Source organism: Phyllostomus hastatus, unplaced genomic scaffold, assembly GCF_019186645.2.
Source record: "Phyllostomus hastatus isolate PE091 unplaced genomic scaffold, TTU_PhHast_1.1 phas_scaffold_129, whole genome shotgun sequence".
NCBI classification, from domain to species: domain Eukaryota; kingdom Metazoa; phylum Chordata; class Mammalia; order Chiroptera; family Phyllostomidae; genus Phyllostomus; species Phyllostomus hastatus.
Window position 1 is genome coordinate 21,935,741 of NW_025334009.1, and position 11,749 is coordinate 21,947,489.

Consider the following 11,749-nt stretch of genomic DNA (forward strand, 5'->3'; position numbering starts at 1 on the left):
TTTTTAAAGTTTATTTGGACCCCAATTCATCTACGGTGCTGGAAGTTAAAGTAATGGTTACCTTTGGGGGAGGAGATAATAACGTGGAACAGACACAAAGAAAGCTTCTCCAGTGACAGAAATATTCCACATCTTGATCTACAGGGTAGTTACAAATATATTAAAATTCATTGAGCCCAACTGTTAAGCTGGATACACTTACTTATTTTATATCTCACTTAACAATAACAACAAAAGAAAGGCTCAGGAAAAAGAAAACCCAACATGGGGTATATAAAAAGGAAAAGGGCAAGGAACCATTTCTTTGAAGATTGGTAGGGAGAGTGTGCTTTTAGAATGCATGTGCTTGCATCATAGAGCTCAGCTGGAGAAGGCAAATCGTTTCTCACATGGCCCATTCCCGTGGCCTTCCATAATCCCTGTGAAGCAGAGGGGAAATTAGCATAAAAAACTGGGGTTGTAATGTAATTCCACCTATTGCCATAATCTTGGAGAAATTTCAGCCAACTGCAATGAAAATGGATTGGTTTTAAGAATGCAATGGGAAGCCCATGCAAGCTGTGCCAACAGAAGCAGACTCAACATGTTCATTAGAAAGTCCAGAGGAAGCTCCCTATCAGCCATTCACCCGCCTTCTTGAATGCAAATGTTGTACTAGCCAGGATTCTATGCAGCTTTTCTTCTACTGCACAGGTACTAACTTTTTAAGGCAGAGATTTCTTTGCTCTAGTAACGTCAATTCTTCGACATCTAAATCTCAAGCATAATATCCTAGACAATGCTGGGGCAGGAGCAGAGTGCAAGGGGCCAGCAGTGGATCCTTGTTTGGGGGAACACACAGGTGAAGCATTGTACCCAGAGCCATAACAGTGAGCAGCAAATATGCATTGAGTCAGGCTTGACAAGTGTGTGGAGCAGTCAGAATTTCAGAGTGGTCAGTGTGATAGTGGCAGATCTGACACCTCAAATCACATGTAATTTTTGTAACAATGGTGTGCACACTACATTTCATGACAGTTCCCCGAGCCCCCACTTCTGGGAGATTTCCACCTCTGATGTTTCCCTATATAGAGCTGTAGAGGCTGCTGCTGTGCAAAGCGGCAGCTCACCCACTGAGGTCAGCACACCTGCCAGTTCACTTTTCTGCTGAACCATATTTTGAATGTGATCATTCTGTCCAGGGTGGCCAGTGGGCTTGATATGGTGAGTGTAATTAATCTGTCAGGCCTTCAGTGTGTCCACAGGGATCAATTCGTCTGTGCCAATAGGACTGTGCTGCTTCTTTGCATCTCTCTAGGCCTAGATGAACTCTGCTAGGTTTAGGAGGCAAAGTGACCTGAGGACATACATGGCTGGGCTCTGGGTATGTGATGGAGTTTTGCTTGTCACTCTGGGACATGAGTTTCCACTGTCCCAGGACTGTTCCCTTGGCTTGGCTGTTCAGGCTCTTAAGCAATGACCTCTTCTCCCAAAGAAGAAGGAACCAGCCCCGACTTGCCCCATCCTAGTTCTAACAGTTCCCCAACAAATATCCAATAAGATTGACTAGTTGTACCTTGCCCAATGCATGCCTGGAAGTCAGGGGATATTTCTCCTCAGCCCTCTCCCAGTCTCCTACTCTCACCCAACGCTGCCAGGGATTAAGGGAATACCCATCAGTGACTTCAATCTACATGTCTTTTATCTCCTGGCTTTGTGTAGTAGGAGCCATTATTCATTGGCTCACTCTTTTTAAAAATTAGGATTCAATCAGCAAACATTTATCTAGCATCTACTGTAATCCAGGAATTACTTTGTGGGTGAGGGTTATAGTAGTAGGTGAGACAGGAAAGATCCTTATTCTCTTGGAGCTAATTTCTTAGTGGAGAAAACTAGACTAAGTGAATAAACAATCAAATAAATGCACACACACACACACACACACACACACTAATGATAAGTGAGAAAACATTAATAAAACCAGGATATGTGATATTGACTGAGGTGAGGTGGGGAGTACTGAGAAGGTGTGGTTGTTTGCTCATGCAAATAAGATTGCTAGAGATCTAGGAGATGGCACCCACTTCCATCTTGTTCCATCCTAAACAAACCGCTTCACAGCATCCATGTGCCTTGGGGAAGGCTGAATGCCCCAGCTGCAATGTTTGGCTCGGATTAGCATCACCTAGTCATGTTAACATCATCACTTTGCCAGTGATTGGTCTAAGGATCTGGGCCTGAGCCAATCAGGACATAGGATTTTCCTGTCAATAGGATTGGTTTAGGAATGCGTATATGATCCAGTCTGAGCTCATGAGATGTGTAGGGGAGTTTTCTGGAAATATCTGAGAAGTTTTCTCTTTTAATAGGAAGAGATGGTCTCTCTTACTAGATGTGAACAAGATCATAAGCAGGTGCAGTTGTTCTTGGCAGCTGGCCTAGGACCAGGAAGGAAATACTCCTCACAGGAAATCTGGTATTCTGGGAAGCCAAGTGTAGGGAAGGAAATTATCTGCTTCTTGAGGATATCAGTGAACCCCCAAGCCAGTCCGTCTTGAAGGCCTGATCTTCAGCACTCACAGCCTTCCGTGCGGGCTGCGGCTCCTGTTTGTCGATGCACACAGCGGGCCGGAGATCCTCCGCAAGCATTCCCCAACCAGTGGTGTATGGGAGGTGATGGGTAACTGCCTGAGCTTTCCTGTCCCTTGCTTGGGACAACTCTGATGAGCATCCTGTGTGGCAGAGAGGCCCTCTCCAAGTCGGGAACGTTTCCACCGATCTGTGAATGACAGCAAGAAGCCGTTTGTGGGAAGAATGGTCACAGCTGAGGCACTGGGTTGGCAAGAGTCGCTGAGGGGGGCGGGGGTTGTTTTGGCGTATTCCAGAATCAGAAAAAAGGAGGGCACTTATCGCCAGGCCTTGGATCGCTGACAGCTGGAGTTCTAGAATCAGGGAATCTGGCAAGTCCTCTCCCCATCTTGCTTGCAGTTTGGTCTTCAGCAAATTATTTAACCCATCTGAGTCTTTGTTTTAGCATCTTTATATGGGCTTGATGATAGCACCCCATGACACGGTCGTTATGAGACTCCAATGAGCTCATGGATGTGAAACATTTATCACAGTCCTTGGCCCAGAGGAGTTAGTCTCTCATCCTGATTAGGTTTGCTTGCCTAATGTTTGATTGGCCATGAATTTGAAGTCTTTTCAGGGTCATTGTCAGCATGAGCAGAATAAAATCATACCCACTTGAACCCTGGGACAATGGAGTGCAAACCAAGGCTGGTACAGCCCAAGGAGCTATAACTAAGCCTTTTTTTTTTTTTTGAAAGAGATTATCTGGATCCATTTAGAGCTCTAGCAGCCCCAGAATTTATCTCCTTGCCAGAAAATCTGGAAGCGTGTATTAAAAGCTTGTAAAATGTTAGATAAGTGCATTATCAGAGCAAGAACACGTCGCCCCTCCTGTAGCAGTGTCTGCCAAAACTATCAAAAAACAATCTGTCAAAATCCATAGATTGTGGTCTACAATAAATACTTTGGCCAATTTTCCCATCAAATAAAATTAAAAACCCACCACAGACACGCTACCAAGAGAAGCTGGAAGCGCCAATGTGGTTCCAATGGAACACACATAATGAGTTACCCGATGGAGTTTGACACGCGTGGGGTGGGCTGCTCTGAAAGCCAGACTCTGCACCAGGCTCACCGACAGATAGTGCTGCTCCTGCAAAGACCCTAAAGTAGCCGTTAGGTAGAGGACCATCAAAAACCTACTGCCTCTTTAGGCCACGTTCAGCTTCCATGGAAGCTACTGCAAGACTGTATATGTTAATTGCTCAGATAATTATGTGCAGTGATTGCAAAGCTTACCTGCAGGAGGGAACATTTCCACCCCAAATGCTTTTAAGCAGTGCACTCTCATGAGCCCAGGGAGAAAGCTGTTGAATTTAATAATGTGTATTCACTTAGAACAACAAAGACCAAGAAATTGTTTCCGTTCACCTGTCAGCGGTGATATTTCCTTTAGTGCTCTCTGTCAGAGAGGTCTAATAAAATAATAGAAACTGCTAAGTAATATTTATCTAGGGCAGGTAATATTTTTGTGACCTCCAGTAAGCTCTTAAAGTAATCAGACCTCTCCATATTTAGTCAAAGGCTATTGAGTGACCATTTCTATCTACCATCATATACTAATTTTCTATAATTATGTGCTGTTAAAAATGAAATGGATAGAGAAGATTAATCCCTAGCCCTGCCACTTACTCATTCTTTGACCCTATTAATAACAACAGAAATAAGGACAGTTAATATTTATGACCACTCAGCAGGTCCCAAGCACTTTGCTCAGCACTTAACTTACACCCATCTCATTTAGTATTTGCTGAAAAACTTTGGAAGGGAGATGTGTTATCATTATATACTTTTTATAGTTGAGAAATATGGACTATAAAAGATTAATACACTTATCCAAGATCACACTCTTAGTATAATAAATGACTCAGTTGCATTTCCAAGTTGGGCTGCCTGGCCTGGAGGATCGTGGGTTCACTGTGCCTTGAGCCTCCTCTGTGGCTCATTTCCACGTCTGTAGTTTGTCTTCTTCTTTCAGGTAGCCAGGGAGTCCAGGGCTCAGCCCACAGTGAGTTTCCAGACTTCGTGTGGGAGTAAGAGGGGCTGGCCCACAGCTGAGGGAATGGAGCACAGTGTGGCTGAAGCCGGGGTAGCAGGTCATGGGAAGGCAGGGCCAGACGCAAGGGGTCGTCTGAAATGTCCACTCCCAGTCTAGTGATTCACAGTGAGAGATCAGGTACAGAGAACCCGCAAGACTGAACACGCAAGTGTGGGAGGCAGACTGGAAACATTGCCAGAGTCTGGAGAGACTTAAGTCATGGGAACTTATTCAAGGGTGTTCAGGGCAAAGGATGTTGGTGGCGAGAGCTGCAAAGGGTGCTGAGCACATTCCTGTGATCTGCGAAACAGAGGAAATAACCCCATCTCTCTTATACAGATCTGTGGAGAATAAGTGAAATAGTCTATGTGGAAGCACTAGGCGAACTCTAAAGTGAGGATTTTTATTACAATGTGTTGTCTGTGTTTGTGCACACAAGATAAAGTGAATCTCTGAGTCAGAGCAGACTGGGCAATGGATTTCTGACCTGGGACACCTCAGTAGGATTTAGGATCAGGAAGAAAGTAAGAAGGTTGTTTTGGCAAAGAGAGAGAGGAGATAACTTTTCAGTGTTGTCTTGTGTGCTGAGGGGACAGTACACAAGTGCTCCAAGAGGAGAGCCAAAGCCATTGCAAGAAATAATGCTCGAAGGCTATGGTTTCTAGGTGACGACATGCAGTGTGGTGACAGACTGGATACAGAATTTAAAATATATGTGGTGGATTCTGTGTTATAGGTGCATCAGTTAGTGGCAGAGGGAACCTCCAGGGTTTGTGGGTGTCGTCACCATCCTGAGCAGAAGGACAGCATGATGGAGGAACTGCATGCAGATGCAGTCAAGGACAGACCTTGAGAGAATTTAACACTTCTGATCTGTGGAACACAAGCTGGAGGTGCACAGGGTAGGTCATGGGGTCACAGAGAACCCACTATTGGGTTTCATTTCCACTCCAGCAGCCCAGGGAGCTGGAATTAGCAGCACTGGAAGCAGCTGGTTTCACACAGCAGCCTCAGGGAACACATCCAGCAGAGTGGTAAGACTTGTGTCCTGATTTGGCGGGGAGCAGGACCGAGACAGGGGTGGGCAGAGGCACAGTTGTTAGCTGGCATCAGGCCTGGCAAACAGGCCAGAAGCAGAAGGCTGGGAGCTTTGCAGCTTCACCAATGCTGGGGAGAAGCTGTGCAGATATTTCTCTGCTGGGGATGCCCTTAGCCCCCAATGCATACCATTTACTTCAGGCTGAATAGGTAATAGACATCAAGCAGCCCCCTGCATTGTCATCTGACAGGAGGACTCCAAGGAAATTGGGAGAAATAGGTGAAGCCAGCCTTAGTTTGTGGAGGAAGCACTAAGCTAGAGAAAGCTTTACCTTTCTCTAGGATGAATAAGTAGGGAAAAATGAGAGGAGCTAATGGAAAGGAAACAGAGAACATACTTTTAAGGACATAGAGAGAAAAGAAAAGGAGTTCAAAATAATGACAAATGGGAAGTGTTAGAGCAGAGGATAGTGACTCAAGAGAGACAATGGAGGTTTCTAAAAAGAAGACCAGAGCACAAGGATGAGAGTGACAGGCAAAATATAATAGAAGAAAACTGCCTGAGCTATGGGAAACCTGATTATGTATACAGAACTGGCTAATGCAGCATCTTTATTAATTAAAAAATGACCTGACACATCCTGGTAACATTTTAATATTTCAAATACTTCCAAAGCACCCAGGGAAAAAAATCAGGTAGCTTATAAAGGGGACAAAATATATTTCTTTTTCATATCTTCTCTAAAATATTAAAATTCAGAAGAGCATAGATCATAGGGATAGATGGGGCAAAGGTTTTGGTACATCAATTGTACAAGAATTGTATTCCAGCAAAAAAAAATATACATATATATAGAATATATGTATTCTATTTCTGAAAAGGTAAGCCAAGTAGCTGCAAAAGAAAACTTTCTGAAAAAAAAAAAGACTCAAAAGTGAATTCGAGCCCTGGCCGGGTGGCCCAGCTGGTTGGAGCATTGCCCGCACAGCAGCGGGTGGTAGGTTTGATTCCTGCTTGGAGTATGTACCTAGGTTGCAGGTTTGGTTCTCGGCTGGGGCGTGTGCTGGAGGTGACTGGTCAATGTTTCTCTCTCACATTGGTGTTTCTTTCTCCTGTCTCCCCCTCTCTCTCTTCCTTCCTTTCTCTGTAAAATCAATGAACATATCCTCAGTTGAGGATTTAAAAAAAAAGGTGCACTCTAGTTGACCTAAGGACACAGAACTCAGTGATGGGAAGAAATCATTGTACAGAAGCGTTTGCACTAAGCATAAGATACACATAAATTAAATTAAAAAGTTTATTGTAAATATGGTTCCAAACCAACGGAAAATGTCTAGAACACAATTTGAAAGAAACACACCTAATAATAAATGTGCCAGTGTGGGTTATACATGTTTGTCCAAAGTACTGGACACATAGTCATCATGCTTTGTAAGTATTTCCTTAATGAGTGTAGGACCCTTACCACCCTTACCACGTGTGTAAAAATAAGCTGGAGAAATGGGGATGGGCAGCGCTTAGAGGAAGCTGAGTCATTTCCTTCTTCTGCTGGGGAAAGTTGGGTGTATGGTAGAACTTTCGGTTCCCTTTATGCCTATGACAATTTTTTTTTTGTTATTTCAAAGTGAAAGTCAAGTTCATCATTTCTGTGTAATTATTGTTATTATAGGCTCAAAGGGGTTGGGTCAGTTTGCTGAGCAAATCATTGAGGTCATGCATTTAGGATGTGATGGGCACTCTGAGGGCCTTTTGCTATGCAATGAAAAGTATCCCCATGTCAATGGGCCTAGAGGGATAATGTGTCTTTCTAATAATGGGCCTGGTTCTTAACTGTTGGCCATGAACTCTAACTCAGTAACACCATGTTTCCCCTCACCTCCGTGTTAGTGTGATCCATTCTCTCTTAATTTTTCATTTTATTCTCCCGGATTTATGTGATATATTGAATTCAGTTAGTTTTTTTATTTATGGGGAATTGATTGCAAGCTGATTTATAACCATAATTCTTTTAAGATGACTACTTAACAATGAACCACAAAGTTGGCTTTTATAGGTGTTGATATCCGATATCTGAAGCTCACTCACTGCTGTTTCCCCATGTAGAAACTGTCCGCTTTGAGAATGTGGGGACTTCACTGCAGAACAGAGAGTGGATTTATGCTCTTAACGGAGTGCTGAGTTAAAGTACCAGGGGCACTTGGCATAATTTTTCCCAGAGGCTCTTAAATGAATGAGATCTCTTCTGAACTAGGGATTAATACCAGCACTGACCCAGGATGTTCCAGATAGAGAGGCTTATTCTGGATTGACTGATTCCAGAATCAATTTATCACAAGCCTCAGTAATTGTAGACTATTTACCTTTGGCCTTATTATTAGTCACACAGATTGCCTCATCTTTTGAATACTATGAGGTTGTTCCCTAATTTGGGGGTGAAGTCTGGAGAAAATCTTTATCTTTGTTCTGGGAAATAAATTTCAGGTAGTATTAAGGGTGAATGATTTATCTCCCTCCTGAATTTGACCTTGGCTCAGAATAAAAGTGTCAGTGGGTTGGGGATTTCCTGGGAATCTGTTTGTCCTGCACTAAATGTGTCAAAGACATACAGCTCTGTTCTTTGTCCTCTGTTGTGTGTTGTACCCAGAGAACATTTAATCCTGTCTTTGAAGAAGGCTAAGTGTGGATTATCCACTTTATGAGTTATCGGGGGCGGGGGGAGGGGTAAGTTTAAGACCATTTTTTTCCTGAATATAAACATGTGCTAAGAAGTGGAAACTCATTTCAATACTAGTATAATGTCAGTATAACTATGAATTGGCTGCAAATATATATACAGTGTTTCAAAGCCAAATAAACATTTTGTGTTATCATTTCTTTTTTTAATTATTATTTAAGACCTCTACTAACAGGCGCTTGCAGTTTGTTGACTTTTTTTTGAAAAAATCAAGCTGTAAACTTTTATTACAAATTAAAAATGAGGTCCTTAAAAATCTCAGCTTGACCGGATATGAAACAATTTAAAAACCTTTAACGGTGTATTAAGAAAAAACAGGCTTATTTAAAAACAACAATAACACGTTTGTCATTATCAAAAAGAGATGTCTTTAGATAAAAATAATGGAAACCCCATGCTGCATAGATAATGCACCAGATAGTTCCAGTCTTCTGGTCAATGGGGAAAAAGGAAGCACTGAAGGTCTTCAGCTTCAATCTTTTGTTCATTTCTTACTGCTGGAATTTCATGTTCATTTCTTCTTGTTGGATGACTAGGCTCCGTGATGGTAGAGATGGTGGGCCGGCATTTACTCAGCCCCACTCTCCTCAGCCTCGGGAGTGGGCGAATTCTCAGGGGGTGGATCAGCTGCTTTTGTCTCTTTGTCATCTTGTGGTTTAGGGTTTTCTGGGCATCTGCGTGGGTAATTGAAGTTGTGGCAGTACTCACATTGAGGTAGCTGCTGCCCTTGGGTCGTGTCTCCTTGATTTTCCTTATCTTCTTCATTGCTGTCCTCTCTAGGCTGCCTTTGGCAAGAAGGGCCCCTGCAAAATCGTGGTCTGTAGCCCCGATACATGTTCTGTCTCACTGGTCTACCTTGTTCTCCCACACCGTGGTTGTCAGCACCCTCCATCACTTCTCCCTGCAGTGTTCCATCCCTCCTTTCAGGAGGGTTGCAATGTTGTGGTCAACACCCATAGGGTCTCTGCATGTAGTAAGGTGGGAATGGGAACCGTGGCCTACTGTAGGGCCGGCGCTGTTGGGCCTGGCCTTCAGGAGCACTCTCCGATCCCTCGTTCTTTTCCCCACTCTCACTATTCTGGTAATTCTGCTGGTAACTGCGTGGAGGACCCCTGCGACGTGGATAGCGTCTGTAATGGTGACTGTCTGCTGCATATTTACCGCCTCGCACTGGGGCTCCACCAGGGCCTGTAATGTTTGTTGCCTTTGCACCCTTTTCTCCTTCAACAACATCAAGCTCCGCAGTTTCTCCATCTCCTCCACTGCGAAGGTACTCGCTGAGGTTATTCTTCTTTTTGGAAGTCTGGTGTATAAGTACATCTTCCTGGTGTCATTCCTGTTGAGGAAACCATATCCATTCCTTACATTGAACCATTTTACTATTCTCAAAACCTTCATTGTGATGACTTTCTTGTCCCCGTCAGCAAGCGCTGCAAATGTGAGGCCACTGATGTGAGGACGCCCTGGCTGCCACTCCCTGCGCCGCTGCTGGTGGTGCTGGGCTTGGTGTTGGCAGTGGTGAGGGTGGGGACGACTGCCACCAGGGGAGGTGGCAGGCGGCTGCTGGGTCTCGGACTCAGTGCTCATAGTTGCGTTGATGGGGACTGGGGGCCAGCTGTGGCAGCTAGGGCTCCTCCCAGGGTGTGATGGTAACTAGGCCGGTGGTGCCCTGGGGCTGCTCAGGGCTCTCTGGGGTCCTCTTGCCACTCCTGCTACCGATCAAACTTTCATTTCTTTATATATAATATATATTAATATGGGATATATATTATGTATAATATACATGTTATATATTATAAATCATATATATAATATATGTCATATTATATATCCTACATATATTTTATATATTATATATTTTATGTATTATATAGTATATATTTTATATATTTCTGTGAATAATTTTTGACTTTATATTATATTGCTTAATAGATAAAATAATGACAAATGCATGAGACAGAATCATCCTCTAAAAATATTTTAAATGCCAACTTTATATCTGCTAGCATCTGTGTAATTCTTGCAATAAACTGATTTTTATATTTTTAATGTTACTATGATCCAAGAGTTTGTGGAACATTCTCACCAACAAATATGTACATATGCGGTGTATAGAGGGATGGTGTGTACATATAGAGATAGAGTATAGATATATGACATGTCTTTGAAATATCACTGGTTTCATTTGTGTATTTCCAGTCCTATTGTCGGCAGAGACTTCGTGCAGTTGCAGGGCTACTGAGAAGAAGAACAATAGTTTAGGCCAGTTTGAATTCATTCATTTGTGTAGTTTGTGTATTTGTTCATTTACTCAGTAGGAGGGAGAAAGACGATATATTTAATATATATTATAATTTATATAATAAATTATAATATATATACATATATACAGACACACACATCTATGTGTGTACACACACCCACACACGATCTTCTGAAAGTTTGAATCTTCCAGCTCACTTGTGGTGCTTCCGATGTACATTAGGGTGCTTGGTGGTTGGTGGGGGTATAGGGGACAGGAGATTTACATGAGAAACAGCAGGGAGAGAATAGTCAGTGTAGGGGTGGGGTGGCTGTGGGGAAGAGTGCATGAGGGAGTGATGTGTTTGAGGAAGAGGAGCTGAGGAGAGGTGAGAAAGCCTTGGGGTTGCTTCCTGGGTCCGGGAGACACTAAGAGTTTGGAGAAAGGGTTTTAGGAAGTACTGCTGTGGGTCTGTGTCGGATACCCTTTGACATCCCTGCAGATGCCATTAGGGTTGGAGTTTTTCTTTCCTTCTGGCTGCTGCGCAGTTTCCTGGAATCAGAGCCTGCATGGAGACTGAGTGTGTGTACTAGGTGCTGGTGATGTAACAGCAGGTACAAAACACAGGCTCTCTGCTCTCAAGAAACTTGCACATTAGTAGGGGAGCTGGTGTGACTCAAATACCCACCAAAGTATCATTCATTCATTTATTCATTCACTGTTTTTTTAGCACCTGCGATGTGCCAGGCACTTCTGAGGTTGTTGGGATTCAGATTCATCAGTAAAACACATGCAATTATTCCTGCCCATGGTGGCTTTATAATGTGCCTACCTATCTAAGCTGGAACTACATTTCCCAGGATTTCCTTCTCTAGGAGTTTCTGGTTTAGGGATGGCCACAAGAAAAATTTGCAAAAGATCTGGAAGAGAGAAGCGAAGCTGCATCCTTAGTCTCTGAAGGTCAGCGTGGGCACCAAGCTTTGCTGCAGCTCACACACATTGGCTGGACCTTCCGAATGTGCGGTGAGTGACCTTCAGGTCCTGCTGGGTCTCCTTCTCTTGCTCCTCTGGGGCCTGGGCTCAGCA

At 43.5% G+C, this 11,749-nt stretch overlaps 1 pseudogene; it reads right to left on the bottom strand.

Moving 5' to 3' along the window:
- Positions 1 to 8,989: 8,989 nt before the first annotated feature.
- Positions 8,990 to 10,008, bottom strand: LOC123830807 (annotated as a pseudogene).
- Between the last annotated feature and the right edge of the window lie 1,741 nt (positions 10,009 to 11,749).